Source organism: Rousettus aegyptiacus, unplaced genomic scaffold (genome assembly GCF_014176215.1).
Source record: "Rousettus aegyptiacus isolate mRouAeg1 unplaced genomic scaffold, mRouAeg1.p scaffold_m13_p_4, whole genome shotgun sequence".
Lineage (NCBI taxonomy): Eukaryota > Metazoa > Chordata > Mammalia > Chiroptera > Pteropodidae > Rousettus > Rousettus aegyptiacus.
In genome coordinates, this window is record NW_023416307.1 from 26178212 (window position 1) to 26193805 (window position 15594).

At 32.7% G+C, this 15594-nt stretch overlaps 1 non-coding gene across 1 annotated transcript; it reads right to left on the minus strand.

Moving 5' to 3' along the window:
• Positions 1-2115: 2115 nt before the first annotated feature.
• Positions 2116-2189, minus strand: TRNAT-UGU. The gene has a single exon. It is a non-coding gene; the product is annotated as a tRNA-Thr (tRNA).
• Between the last annotated feature and the right edge of the window lie 13405 nt (positions 2190-15594).

Here is a 15594-nt window from a genome sequence, read left to right on the forward strand (position 1 = left end):
TTGCCTATTTTTACAAAATCTCTCTTGTCTTGGCATCAGTCACATGTGTAGAAAGATGTCATATTTTTTAGTATTCTAATTCTGCCTCTAAAATTTTTCTATAAGTATTTTCCGACATTCCTAATAATATGTGTATGAAAATCTTGGGGTAGAAATAATTTAGTGCCATAATTAACATAAATAAATTTTGTATAAACTTTTTCCTTATTAATGTGATTTACATTTATTTCAGATCAAAGTAATTTTTAATGTTTTCTTATAAACAAAAATATAACAGACTTAAATATGAAATTAGCTTCAGATTTCTCTTGAAAAATACATAGATTTATTTGTATGCAGCCTGTTAAAAGATGCATTCTATGCTTGAAAGTCAATTAAAACAGAAAGAGAATAGTAATTCACACTAATTTAGTGTACATATCCCAGTGGTAATTAAGTCAACTTTTTGCAGAGATTCTAGAAACTAATTTACTAGACTGTACTGTGAGTGGGTGTTCAAAGAAGAGCTTTGACATCCTCTCTCAACAGCCCAATCCTTGGATATTCACCAATGATTAAATATAAATTTAAAGATTTACGTTAGAAGATTATTACTTTATCTTAGAAGGATTGCTTTGTGTAAATATTTACAATGTTAATTTGAAATTCTGAATGAGTCAGGAGCCTCTAACCAACTCCCTCCCCTCAAAAAAAAATAAATAAAAATAAACATTAAATTACCACCGAAAAATTTTTTAAGTTTCATATTGTAAAACATTGCAAAAAATCAAATTATTTAAAAATAATAGCTAAACCTCTCTCTATGTATTATCTCAATTAGTATGTGCTAGCTTCACTAGATTCTTAAAATTCTGATACTTTTAGAATCAAAAGAATCAAGGGAAATATAAAAATTATATAGTTCTTTTTATCTTTAGGTAGAAAAAATTATCACAAATAAAATTATCATATCACATTTTAAATAATTGTATGTAAGAATCTCCAAAACTCTGAGAGCCTGTTTCACTAGAGGTTATGTTTATTTTCTTTTCTGTATTGTTACAATACATACATACAAAATTTACATTGTTAACAACCATTAAAAGGGCCCATAGTCTTCCGACCAATATGAGTTAATATAATTATTTGCTCTTCCTTATAAAAACAATATAAAACAACCAAAAAGCAAGAATAGATTGGTCTAATTTTTATGATTTTTTTTTCCCCAACAAACCTGTTAAGCGTATTATGTCTACAGCAATATATAGGCCCTATGGAATTTCCATGATGAGCACATTTCCTACAATTCAAGACCTAAAGGTGGAGGGAGGGAAGATTGGGGGTGGCAAATGCATATATGAGCTCACAATTATTCAAGATAAAATTAAAAAAATAAAAAAAAAACATAATTAATGTCCAAAGAGGTGCAAAATGTTGTAGGGGTTATTAACTATGTGGAAATTTTAAAAATAATGCCTTCATAAAAGATGTATATAAAGACATTCTAGTTAAAGAAATAATATGAACAAAGCCTTAAGTATGCTCATATAATACATTTATTTCATTATTAAATATGCTTTTGACCCACAGAGAGAACTCTTAATGAAGAGTCCTAGGTTGATAGTAGCAATAGGGTTCGAACTCAGGTTTGAAACTTTATATATTATCAGACTCATTTCTACCAGATCTGTCCTAAAAACTAAAATGAAATTAAAGCTATGCTTGGAAGCATTAGAAGTACTAGAATAAAATATTAAAAAATAAAGATTTAAGGAAAAAAGCCAGGTTCAACAAGGATATAAATATTATAAATTATGACAATGTCTGTAAAATGTCTGGGACATGCTAGGAGAGATAAATTAGAAGGGTATGGAAACTGGTCCATCAAACAAACGAACTTGTGGAAATCACCATTAATTGATAGCTATGAGCTCTTGGGATGGCCATTATTTTACTTTCCTAGTTGTGTGGTGTTTTTTCTTTCTTTCCCCTCTTTAATTACCCCCACCCCCACTTCCACCCCTGACCCATGGATGTTGTTATTTCCCTTTAAGAACTGGATCTCTGAAGGTGGGGCCTCCCCTCTCATACCCTCGCAGCATGCACTGGGCCCTGGAGCACCTGGAGTATGGTCCATGGCTCCACCTAGGGCACGAACCCAGGACCTTCTGCGTACAAAGTAGACATGCTAACCACTACACTATGGAGCCACCCCAGTTATGTGGTGTTTTTACTCCCTGTCATAAAGTTGCTATCCAGTATCTGATGGGGGAAAAATTTTTATCCATAAAGTATTTTCATTTTGGTGTTTTGTGGCAAGCTGTATATATGACATAATACATACTTTGAATATGTAGAGTGCTCTCTTCATTTTTCTGAATTCAGGATACTTTGTATAACACATGATATAATACAAATAAACTACTTTGGAAACTGAAAGTTTATATAACTGAAGTTTTCGTTTTCATCAAATGAAAGAAGTTGTAAAAACTGAGAGGAATTAGGGCATGGCTGCAGTCAGAATAGTGAAGATTTCTCTCTGGCCCACAAAGCACACAGTCAGTATTCTACTACAGCAGAAGCAGTACCCACACAGGAGAATGGGTAAGCAGGATAACCTTAATTCCTTATATACAGCACAGGAACACAAATGTAGTAGACAATAACATTTGTTACTGGAGAAAGTTTGAGTTTATTTTTCTTTTATTCTAAGATAGGTCAAGATGAGACATAGGTGACACCATAATTATAATTGTGAATTTTGAGAGAAAAGGAGCAGGTTGAAAAGACCGGTTATGTATATTATTCAGCCCTCATGGCAACCAAGACAATTTTGAGTAGAAAAAGGTGTTTCAATTGTCTATAAATCAACAAGAACAAATAGGTATTGGGGTAGGTATTTTAATAATTGCTTATCATCAGACACTAGGGTTGACACGTAACATAACAACTGCATTTCCTTATCTTTACACTTCTCCGCTTCTAAAAACTAGACACAAAAAAATTAGTTGGATCTTAAAAAGTAACCATTAAGAATACAGAATGTGGGAAAAAGAAATATAGATATATTTACTCAAGCTACAATATCCACTGGTTGACATCCAGTTGACAGAAAGTGACATGAGGAAACATAGAGTGTCAAAGATTCCTAGCTGCCTTTCAACAAGCTGAGCTGTCATTTTCATAGAGTATAATTGTTTCTGTGAAGATAGTTTAGTTTTCCTTTCTGTTCGGGCCAAGCTCCAAATTCTAAATGTTTTATTACTACCCTTTAACCCAACAGTTTTTTTCTTTTTTTTAAAGAAACACATTATTTAACCAGTGAATTTTGTTCTTTTTAAAATCTTCATTAAAACCTTCAAGGAAGATTAAGGAGATATAATTTGCTACTGAAAATGTTGGTTTACAACTTGTCAATTACTAATGTTCTTCTATCCATTCTTTATAGTCCAACTGCTGTTTGAACTGCTCATGAAGTCCTTCATAACTGGATTCAAGTAGACATTTCCCCAGTGAAATCCTCCAAAATTATCTGTTAAATAAATATACATTTATTTATGTTTGTAGTCAAGATTTTGTGTGTGTGTGTGAAATGTAAAGAGAAAAAACAGTGAATTCATTCTGTTTGATAGTCCACAAGAAGACCAGTTAGTTAAAATGAGTTTTGCATATTGAGTCATTGGAGATAAAATTTAAAATTCAAATGGACATATTGTATTTAGACCTTAACATATTGCTAATAAAAGAATTGCAGAATATTCAGCATGGGAATAATGTGATGAGTTCAGGTTATTAATTTGTTAATATAGAGAGAACAAATTGAAATGGAAAAATAATTTTTTTATTTGTTAGTTTTCCTTTACATTATCTTATACCTCTTTTATATCACAAGAGGATGCAGGATCTGATGGTATGCTAGGTTCAGAGTAGATATTTTTAGTCAATACTTATTAAATTAGAAAGAATTGTATTGTTAAATCAAATGCTTTTAAGAAGTGATTTTTCCAATCATGTGTGGAACTATCTGATTTTCTCTGTAAAGATTCTATAGGAATCACATAGGTGGATGCACACAAAAACAATACAGACTATCATATATTGAACTGAAAAATTGAAGGTTTCCATCGAGGGTTTGTATACTCACTACATTAACCTTTGTAATTAAACAGATCTCTTTTTATAATACACGATTAAATTTTCTAATAACACTAACAGAATCAATATAATGGGTGAAATTTGGGTTAATTTGAACATGAAATGGCTTGCTTCCTATGGTTAGGATTAAATTAAGACATCTATTTCAAGTGATGATTGAATCAACAGAAATAATTACGTGCAAACAAAGTTTAAAAATGCATATGCACATAGACATCAAATGTGATTCCTTAAGAATATTTCTTACTTTCTAACATGAGTGGAGATATCACAAAACTAGTACTTTTCAATAAGAGTGTTCTACCAGGAAATAATTTTATTTATAGCTGAATTCCTGTTGTTATTTGTGTGTTATACTTGACAGATCAGTGGTTACGAGGAGTTTGGGGAGTATCATTGGTTGAATAATGACACATGGAGGATATTTTAGGTCTATAATTTTTGAAACTGTAATGTGGACACATAACATTAAGTATTTTTCAAAATTCATAGCACAAAGAGTAAACTCTAATGTGTGAAAAAGATGGCAGTCGGGGGATTTAGAATGAAGGTAGACTTTGCAAAGGAATCCGACCGTATTACAAATGTACAAAATAATCTTACATAAGTGGGTGAGAAGTGAAGGTGCTGAGCCAGGTTACTTTGGAAATGAATGGATATTGTGTCAAACTAAAGGCAAAAGAAAATGCACATAAGTGCTATCCTCAATAAAGTTGTTTCCCATGGGATATGGAATAACAATTATGACACTGATGTCCATGTTTACTAGACTTGAACAATTAAGAAAATGGATGATGGAAATTGAGAGCAGTGTTTATCCCTGTTGAAGTGGGAGATTATAAACAAGTAAAGGAGCTTAGAATTACCCAAGTAGTACTTGATTAGAGTTAGAGACATCGATATGAATTTATGTTGAGCTTCATATAAAAAAAGATAATACAGAAACATATATAAATATTCATAGTTATGTGCATATATTCTGGTAAGTTTATACATTACATTCCTTTGTCTGTTGACAGGGTCTAGAAACAACAACACATAGGAGCAATCAATGACTATACCTAACACCCAGATCTTGGTTTCGAAAGTCATTCACCAGAAAAACAAAACAGGGACTTTTTAAGAAAGTGATTGTTTAGGGCTGGGAAAAGGAATATGAGCTTACATTACCTGTCAGTTCCAGAAAGGAAGGAACTGCTGCAACAAACAAACCAAACCAAACAAACAAACAAATGAACGAACAAACAAAATAATCAAAATATGTCCAAAGAACACAAGATCCAACTGAAAGATACTCCAATGGCTGAAACAGAAACAATTTGAGCAACAAAATAAAGTAGTATTAGATTATAATCCAAAGTATACAATAAATATTCACGTTCCCACACTCACATAAAATAATCGAACATATACATAAATTGGAGCTATACACACATACAAAAATGTACACAAATAATTTATGTAGCCACCCCTCTATGGAGTTGAGTCTTGCTCTCTAGAGTGTAAATGTGGCCTGTACAAGGCGATTTCTTTCCAATGAATACAGTAAGAAAGGAGGAAATTAGAGAAACTTTATAGTGGAAAAATCTGACAAACACTGCCTCAATCAGGTGATCAAGGATAATGTCAATAGTGTAAGGCATACTGATAGCATGTAATAACGGTAGTGTGATGAAAGTGTCGCTTTACCTCTACTGTGTACCTAAACCACATAACCTCAGTCTACTCATGGTAAAATGTCACAAATCTCAGTGGAGAGAGACTTTACAAAATATCTGATCCATACTCTAAAATTATCAAGGTCATCACAACTAAAGAAAGTTGGGGACATAATCATAGCAAAGAGGAGCTTAAGTAGACATGACAACTAAGTGGGATGTAGTATTCTACATGGGAACTTGGAACAAAAAAAGGAAGCATTAAGTAAAACCCAAAGAAATTTGAATAAAATATGAACTTAGTTAATAACATTTTACTATTGATTCATTAATTGTGACAAATATTTCATACAAATATAAGATTTTAAGAATAGGACTAATTGGCTATGGGTTGTATAGGAATAAACTGTAACCTCTTTACAACTTTTCTGTGAACCTAAAATTATTCTAAAATTAAGTTTTTTAAAAAAATATATTCACCTTCATTCATACACATAAAAAGTTTTGCAGCTTATTTAAGCCTAGAAATCACTGAATTGAATCAGAGGAAATTATGATGTCTTTCTCAAATAATTGTTTTAAAGATAATGTGTCATAGTAACTTTTTTATTCATAGTGATAGTCTCAGTAACTAGAACAATTGTTTGTTGATCAATGAAATAAGCAATTGCCCTGCTCTCTATTTCTCTTTTTTTACGCATATCACATATACACACACAAGTCTACTAGATCATTTTATTATTCACTGAGTTTATGATAACAATAAATCAAAGGCTAGCTGTGTCAGGCAAAGACATCTTTTTCAAAATGATGGAATGGATCCTTCTGAGAACTTGAGGTTCCAGATTGGAATTCAGAAGGTAAACTGTGGGAATGTGTATTTGATTGACTGGGTAATATATTCTGTGTTTAGAGGCTGATAAAAGTGTCAGTACTGAGTAAATGTTAGTGTTTGGTGTTTATGCATGTTTTATTCAATTGAATTTTATTTGGCATATCTAGTGCCTGCTTTAAAGAATGTGTGAACTTGAAATATTCCTTAAATCTGTTTATTAAATACCCATCATGCATTGGACTTAACTATGAAAGTTTATGAAAAATATACATATATACATACATATTCATATTTTCCTAAGCTTTTAGAGTATGCATATATAATACAAACACACGTACCATGCATACATACACTCCACACATATATAGCCTTGCTTTAGAATTCAAAATCTAATGAGTGATATAGGGTGCATGCAAGTGAAAATATTATAAAGAGAGAAAAGGGGGCTCAACTCATCCGAGCTCATCACAAGAAAATGCATCTAACATATTCGGAAATATGTTACAGCAGTGAGGTCAAGAGGTAGAGGTGAACCAAAATGGAGGGTTTGCATTTTAAAGGTGAACATCTAAGGAGAAAGAGGGTTAGGCAAGAAAGTTGTTGGAGTTCTGAATGACCTGCTATTGCTTAACAAGTAACAATATGACTCTTTGAGGAAGGAATTAAAATAAGGGAAAGTAGATATAGTCATTTTGGAGTTTACTGTTTTTAAGCGATTAGTGGCCTGGGAGTGAGAGACCAGATGAATAGAAGGTGGTAGTCAGTTATCATTATATTGGAGATAAAAGTTTTGGATGTGAGACTGTTTTGAATGATGGCAACAAGCTCCTGGATATATTTCTTGTCTTTTATGTTTGACTAAAGAAGACAATATGGTTGACGTCAAATTGATGCACAGGATTCTATGACACCCAAGATGAAAAGGGTGTTTGTTTATACTTGTTTACCTGGAACAACCTGTTTTACACTTGATGTCTTGACATATCAAGTATCAAACATTATCAATATTTTTTCTTTCACTCTCGAATTTTACTAATTTGAATATAACTCACATGATCATTCTAATTTTAAGCCCACAGCCAAACTCCAACATGATTAGGTAGAATGAGCAGAAAATATTTAGCATAAAGGATTAAGGAAAGAAGTAGAGGAGAATTATAAATTGATGTTTTATAAAAGTAGAAATGGAGAGCTGAACAGGACTTTTTGCATCAGAAAGAAACAGTAACAGTTTGGGAGCCATCCAAATTTATTTCCTATTTTTCCTCAGCAGAGCTGGTTTTACATGTCTGATTTATGCTATAATCTTAGTGCATGCCCTATACTTCATCATGAACTTTATTTATACTATGCCCCTAACTGAAATATTTTTGTTCTCTTCCCCTTCTTCAAAAGAATTCCCTCCACTGTCCGAAGCCTAGTTCAAAATGACCTCAGTAAAATACCTTTAGGTAATAAGTATAAGTAGTAATCTAAAGTATGGTTTAAGATGCCTGCAGAATTTGATTTATGTTGAGTTTGTCTTGCAGAATAGAAACCAGGTTCTGGTAAACTTCCAAGAAGTTCATAGTCCCCAATGATTGTTGAAAACTTCAAAAGCCGTGTGGTGAGATATATTTGATATGAATGCTTAGTCTTAAATGTAAATATCAGTTCAGCTTAGTATTGGGATATATTGAATTATTCATGCATACTCAGCTTTTATCCTTTAATCAAGGGATAGAGATTACACATGCTATATTTGAGATGATAGGTAAATTTGTGTGGAAAACCATTAGGCTTATAAACTTCATTGTGAACGTGGCTTCACACAGAAATACTTGTGTCTAGGTTAATTCCCGTATGCTGGGAAGTTTTTCATTAATACACAATAAAGGTTAAGAAATAAAGATATTGGATGGTGGTTGTCGATGTGGTGGATTTTTTTTGTGTGGGAGAGGGGAGGTTGCAGGCAAACCCACTCTCTACTGAACTTTACTCTCTTACCCTTGAAAGTCTTTATCTTTTTTTCAATTTTTATTTTTTAATACCACACAATTGGGAGTTAATTGCCTACAGTCAGTAAGGCTCAGGAAAGAGAACCTGCCAATGAACTCTCCTGATTGTCAAAATTTAACATTATATGTGCATTTGAGGAAAAAAAAGGTAACACTGTATTTCAGTACTAAAAATCCCTTAAACATTATAAGTAGAAATAATTTTCAAAGTTTGTATCAGCTATCTCCAAATATGGAATAGTCTATACAATAATGTAAATTCACTGTTATTTCTTTGAAAAGAAAATTAAAGAGCATTAACATTGTGTGAATCTTTCTCTTAGAAAGTCATCATCGTTATTTAATTAATTCGTGGATGATTTCTGTGAGGGAAATAATTTCACTTGTTTTTATTGGAAACACATTTACTTTTAACAAAAGTTGAAAGTAAATACATAAGCTTCTTCTAAGAAGTTAAAATATATTGCTGGACTAAATTATATTGAGATATTATCCTTTAATCACAATGCTCTCCACTTAGCCTATAATTCTATTTTAGTTAGGTTATATATCAGTTTAAATCCAAATATTATGTGTATTCATTTTTCAGTAGAACCATTTAAATTATACAAATGAGAAGAGTGCTGGATAATTTTGAAGTGAACCAAGCTTGGTGTTTAGAACTTGTCAGACACTATTTTCTTTCATAACTAGATATTTCCAGTACTTCTGATGCTTTAAATAAAATTAAATGAAAATAATCTTCCTAAACTTTGTATCACATAGTGTATATATACATAATGTAATGTAAAATTCAAATATTATAACAGTTGAATAAATTGTAACATCAACTAAACTCTATCATCTAATCTGCTTTATCTTTTCACCTCTGTGAATACATGATGTACTATGGTTTTTTTGGCCTGTGTTCCTTTTGAACCACATACATGGTTCAGAAAACACTGATATAATTACTGTCATCCTTATATACATATATTTTTTTGTCTCCAAATTCATTCTGTATAAGAATTATTTGACACTAGCTTTCATTACTATTCACAACTTTTTCCTAATGCCCCATAAGGTTTATAAACATTGTTTGTTCATATATTGTGAACTTTGGGCAAATTGTTAGTAATGCAAGAATTTTAAATTTAATCTTGATAATCTTGATAATCTTGACACTTTGATAGTCTAGCTCTGGGATGGGAATTGGGGAGGCTAATTCCATTGTAATCCCCAGAGAAACCATAGTAAGATATGCGATCTAGCAAAAGAAGTAATACATATGTGGGAGAGAGAAAGTCAAGATTAAAAAAACAGGGGCTTCTTTTAAAGGGCTAGTGGCATGGCTTCTTATTCACATGTGATATCTGCTGTGAAATTGCATCGGCCAATTTTATATTGTTAATTGTGGTCTGTAACTATTTTAAAAAATAAATAAAAAAGATGTTGCTCATTATCTTGCCCTCTAGAGTTTTAATTAGATATTTGATGTACCTTATTTGAATTTAGTGAAAATAAAGTTTTAAATCAGTAGTCTTTAAACATTACCTCAGAATGATGACAGATATTGTGAAACACTGTTATTTACTTCTAGTCACTTAAATCACTTTAGAAAGTACTCAGTATTAACAAATAGCTGTGTAGATTTAAATGACAAAATAATACAGGTAAGTTGTTAAGAGCATATGTTAGACATTTCAGTCAGCTAAACTTGAGAGTCTCATTTCAGCCCGTACTTGTTTGTTGTTGGCCAAGTTTTCTACATCATTTAAAATAGGAAAATAATTGCATTCTAAAGGTGTTTTTTTTTTTTTTAAATGATTACATCGAGTGATGGATAATAATCACTTAGCTAAATGCTGGTACATTTTTAACACTTAGAGGTAATTCATTATCATCTTTCTTATTCTTACTTTATTACTATTACTACTATGAATTCTATTTTCTATAACATTTGTGGGTCTGTTCCTATTGAGTTTTTTCTAGTTAACATTTGTATTTTCCATGCTTCTTTACATGCTGGGTAATTTTTGATTGAATATCAGACATGGTACATTTTATGTTATTCGGTCTGAGAGTTTTTTGTTCTCTTAAATGTTTTTGGATTTTTTACTAGGATTCGGTTAAGTTAACTTGAAAACAGATTGATGCTTTTGATGCTTGCTTTAAGTTTTGTTGAATCACTTTTAATCTATGGTTAATTTGTCCGCACTACTGAAGACCCTACTTGATGTCCCACATATTAGAACCTTTCACTGTGGTTCTGTACATGAATATTTTCAGTTCTACGTTATCTCTGGTGATTGTTCTACTTGTTTCTTTCTAATAGCATTTCTCTGGTCATGACATGATTCTTCATGAATACTCAATCAATACTCAGATGAAAATATGAGGAAAATTCTCTGCAGATTTTAGGAACTCTCTCTCTCTCTCTCTCTCTCTCTCTCTCTCTCTCTCTCTCTCTCTCTCTCTCTATTTGTGTGTGTGTGTGTGTGAGAGAGAGAGAGAGAGAGAGAGAGAGAGAGAGAGAGAGAGAGAGAGAGAGAGAGAGAGACTCTCTCCTCTCTGGCATTCTGCTTCTTGAATTCTATCTACATTGGTCTTCCTAAATTCTATACTGTTTCCTCAGCTCCGGGAGACTAGCAGGCTCTGCTTGCACATCCTGTCTCTGCATTTCAACTTGGAAATTTTCTCCAGTAACTGAGCTGGGACAACGGTTTTAGGGATCACCTTATTTGTTTCCCTTCTCTTAAGGATTACTATCCTTAGATGCCTGTCGTTCAATGAGAAAACGTTTCATATACTTGGTAAATTTTTTGTTTATTGAAAGTGGGAAGCAAATCTATCTCAATTATTCATTCATGCCTAAAATCATTTTCACATAAGGATCTCTTAAAAATACTTTATCATCTTTGATATACCAGTTAGATTTGTAAACATTTTTCCCTCATAATCTCATTTCCTATAAATTTGTATTTTTGTTGTTAAAGATTTTAGATCTGACAACTTGTCATGTAATTTTTATTTTAATTCTATTTTATTAATTCCAAATTTTATCTTTATTAGTTTGTTCTTCAAGAGAAAGTATTTATGTTGTTTTTCTTCTTAGTTTCTGGAATTGAATGCTTCTTCCATTATTATTCTCTATCATGCTTTTTGAAAGAGATACATTCAAATTTTCATCTTTCTGGACTTTAGAGGAATAACTTCATTGCCCTCTTTCATTTATTTTACTCCATCTGCTAATTTAATTCTCACTTAAGTTTCATGGCACTCTAATTAAAACTCCATTTCCAGTTTTCTTCCCTGCTTACTGAGACAGGCCATATTATATCCTCTTTTTGTGGCTCGAAAATTTAGCTGTTTCTGGGCATAGCTGCCTATTGGTAGAACAATATTCATTTCAGGTTTTCTGTGTCTTTAAATGACCTGAACTCAGGGTCACAAGATATGTATAAACAGTATGATGTTCAAGTATATCTCAGTATTTGTCTCTTGTGGAGAATGAATGTATTTCTCCTAAATTATGAGGGGACAAATATAATTTGCCAGAAAGAATATTTTTTTCTTAAAATCACACAATATAGTCTATATGAGAGATTCTTTGAGACATATTATAACTTTGCACCTATTCTTCAAAAAATTAAAACTCTGGCTATATTATGTTAAAAGCTGACTTCTATTCTATGATTATATTCAGTTTTTAAAGGCCCACACATTACCTTTTGAGTTATCCAGGATCCAAATATTTATGTCTGAGTCCCCAAATATAATTTTTCTATTTCTCCCCCTTAATAGTAATGGAGATGTTTTTCAGTTCTTCATAACATGTTCTCTCTTCATTTTAATGAGGCTCAGTAAAAAAAAAAAAATCAGGTAGTCAATAGTGACCTTGATCCAGAAATTTCAGAATTGTTTTAAATCCCTGCATTGAGTGTTATGTCCTATATAGAATCCCATTCAAAACCAAGATACATTCTCTCTCAGTTGCCAGGGGTATTACCTGCTGATGGCTTACAGCCAAGTCCCATTCCAGGAATTTCCCTCTGAAAGGGAACTGTTTTGCCCAGGTTTATGCCCCCTTCTGATGCCTGATGCTGTAGTGCAGCCTCTGCCTTGATTCATGTCAGCTCTGAAAGATCGTATGAGGCCCAGAGTTTCCCCTTGCATTCACTGAAGCTTTGGAGGCAAAACTTAATTTCAGTTCAATTTCTGCACAATCCTGCTTTCTCCACTCACGGATGTTGCAAACTTTGTTACAAGTTTTGTGTGCAAAACTCCATTTCAGTTTCTGTTTCCTTTAGATCCTACCCTATGAAAAAATATTCAACTAATTTTTATAACAAATATTTCAGGCTTAATTTTCTGACTTGCAGTCCTTATGTGTACATGTTTATCAGTATGTTCACCCACTCCCCTACCTTTGCTCCACTGTTTAAAAACTGTGGTATCCTATTTATTTAATTTGTTCAGTGACCTGAGCTTTATTTCTGATCTTTCTTTTCCCCAAGGAATTCAATAGATTAATCATCTGTTCTCAGCTTTTCTAACCTTGCACATTCCTTTCACCTTAAAAATACTCTTCTATCCTTTATTACCTTGTCACCCTCTCATTTACTACCCTCACAAACTTTTGTAAAAAATAGTTTATTCTCTCTCCCTACAATCCAATTTTCACACCCACCTTTGTTGAAAATGCCCACTCTAGGAAAGTAACAAGTAACTTTTGCTAAAACAAATAGTAACCAAAGTGTCCTACAATAGACAATTGGATAAAGAAGCTGTGGTGCACAAATACAATGGAATATTACTCAGCCATAAGAAAAGATGAAATACTACCATTTGTGACAACATGGATGGACCTCAAGATAATCATGCTAATAAGCAAACTAAGCCAGACAGAAAGAGATGAAAATCAACAGATGAACATGACAAACAGAGACTCGTGGACATGGACAATAGACTCGAGGTTACCAGAGAAGAGGGGGGAGGTAAACAGGGTAAAAGGGGTCAAATATGTGGTGACAGATAGAAATCTAACTATGGGAAGTGAACACACAATGCAAATATATATATGCCTTACTGTTAAAATGTACAACTGAAACTTATTGGATTTCATTAACCAATCAAGGTCACCATAAAAAATTAATTCATAAAAAATAAAATATGAAAAGCAAACAAATAAAAAACCGATCATTTAAAGCAGTTTGATTCCTCTACAACAGCAATGGTTCTCTATTCCCTTCACCATATAGCTCTTTCCTCCCTTGATTTCTATGAAAACTTTTCTACTAAACAATTTTTCTATATAATACTTAAGTCTTTTAGAAATAAAAAAATAAAAACCTTTTTATTCCATAAATACTGGAATTTCTCAAAGTCTGACCAATGTTACTCTTCCTTTCTCATTCTATGCAATCAAATAACTGACTATAGCCTATACACTGATGCCACTCAAATCTATACCATTTGTCTAAGTCTCACCCCTGGGTTCCAGATTCAAATATCCAATTAAAATTTACCAATTCCAAATTGATGTTCATGGAAATCTCATAATTAACATGCCAAAAAATGGTTTCATCATTCTCCCTCCTAGACATAAACATTTTCTTTAATTGCCTGCTGCAGTAAACGACACCAGTGTTTTGTACGGTTACTCAAACAGCATCATTATAAAATATCATCCCTTCTTTCTTTTCTAATCAATCATCAATGCACATCAACAACTCAATTAACTATCAAGTCTCCCTTAGCTCCATTTTTTGCTATACTATTTAAAATTATGCCCCTGAGATTTTTCTCTTGGATTACCCAACTACATTCAAATTGCTCTCTATTTCCACATCCTTTCCAACACTCTAGCACATTCTCAGAACTACTATCAAGTGACTTATTCCCTAATACTCAAAATTATTCCTATGAGTAAAATCTTTTCTGTCACATCATTTCATACAGGCATAAGTATAAATTCTTTAGCAGGGTATATAATGCCATCAATGGTCTGATCTTTTAAAACTTCTAATCTCACTTTATGATATGCTCTCTGCCCTCCAGTTAAAAAAAAAATACAAAAACAAAAGCAAACAAAAACTTATAGCCATCAGATTTCACTTTCTATGCCATATCTATACCTTTTTATAAAATGTGATAAAAACACTTAACATGAGATCTGCCCTATTTATAAGTATAGAGCTCTGGCTAGGATTTCCATTATTATGCTGAACAGAGATGAGAGTGGACATCCTTGCCTCGTTTTGACCTTTAAAAGAAGAGCTTTTAGTTTAATATTGTTGACTATAAAATTAGCTGTGGGCTTTTCATATACGGACTTTATTATTTTGCGACAGATTTCTTCTATATCTAGTTTGTTGAGAGGTTTTTATCATGAAAGGATGTTGCGTTTTGTAAAATGCTTTTCTGCATCTATTGAGATGACCAGGTCATTTTTATTCTTCATTTTGTTAATGTAGTATATCACATTAATTTATTCATGTATGTTAACTTTATTTTTGAATTTGTACATTGGAAGCAAGGCTGGGTGAAACAGTGGAGCATAGGATGGAGTCTTGGAGCTTAGGCTAACGTGTGGACCTTTTCCCATAGTCTCCCTGTCTTCCTAGGAGGGGTTCTCACCTGCTTATTCCCTCACTTCCTGGTGTCATAGGCCCATCCAACTTCCTAGGCTCTAAGCCCCAGCCGAGACTGACTCTTTTGGCTTTCATTCTGAGCTCCAGCTCTGGGAGGGCTAAAGTTGGGTTCACACACCCCCACAGAATCTACGGGAGGGGCATGAAGGCAGTCCTGTCTTAGTTTGGCAGTGTCTTGCCCATGTACCTAGGTACCAGCACAAAAGTTGCAATATCCTTCAGGATCAGCCATCTATAGTTTGTTCCCACATCAGGCCTTGCAAATTGTATTGCTGATCTTGACTGAAATATATGCTAATTATTAAAACTATTTTCTTCAGGAAGCTGAGGCTTAGAGA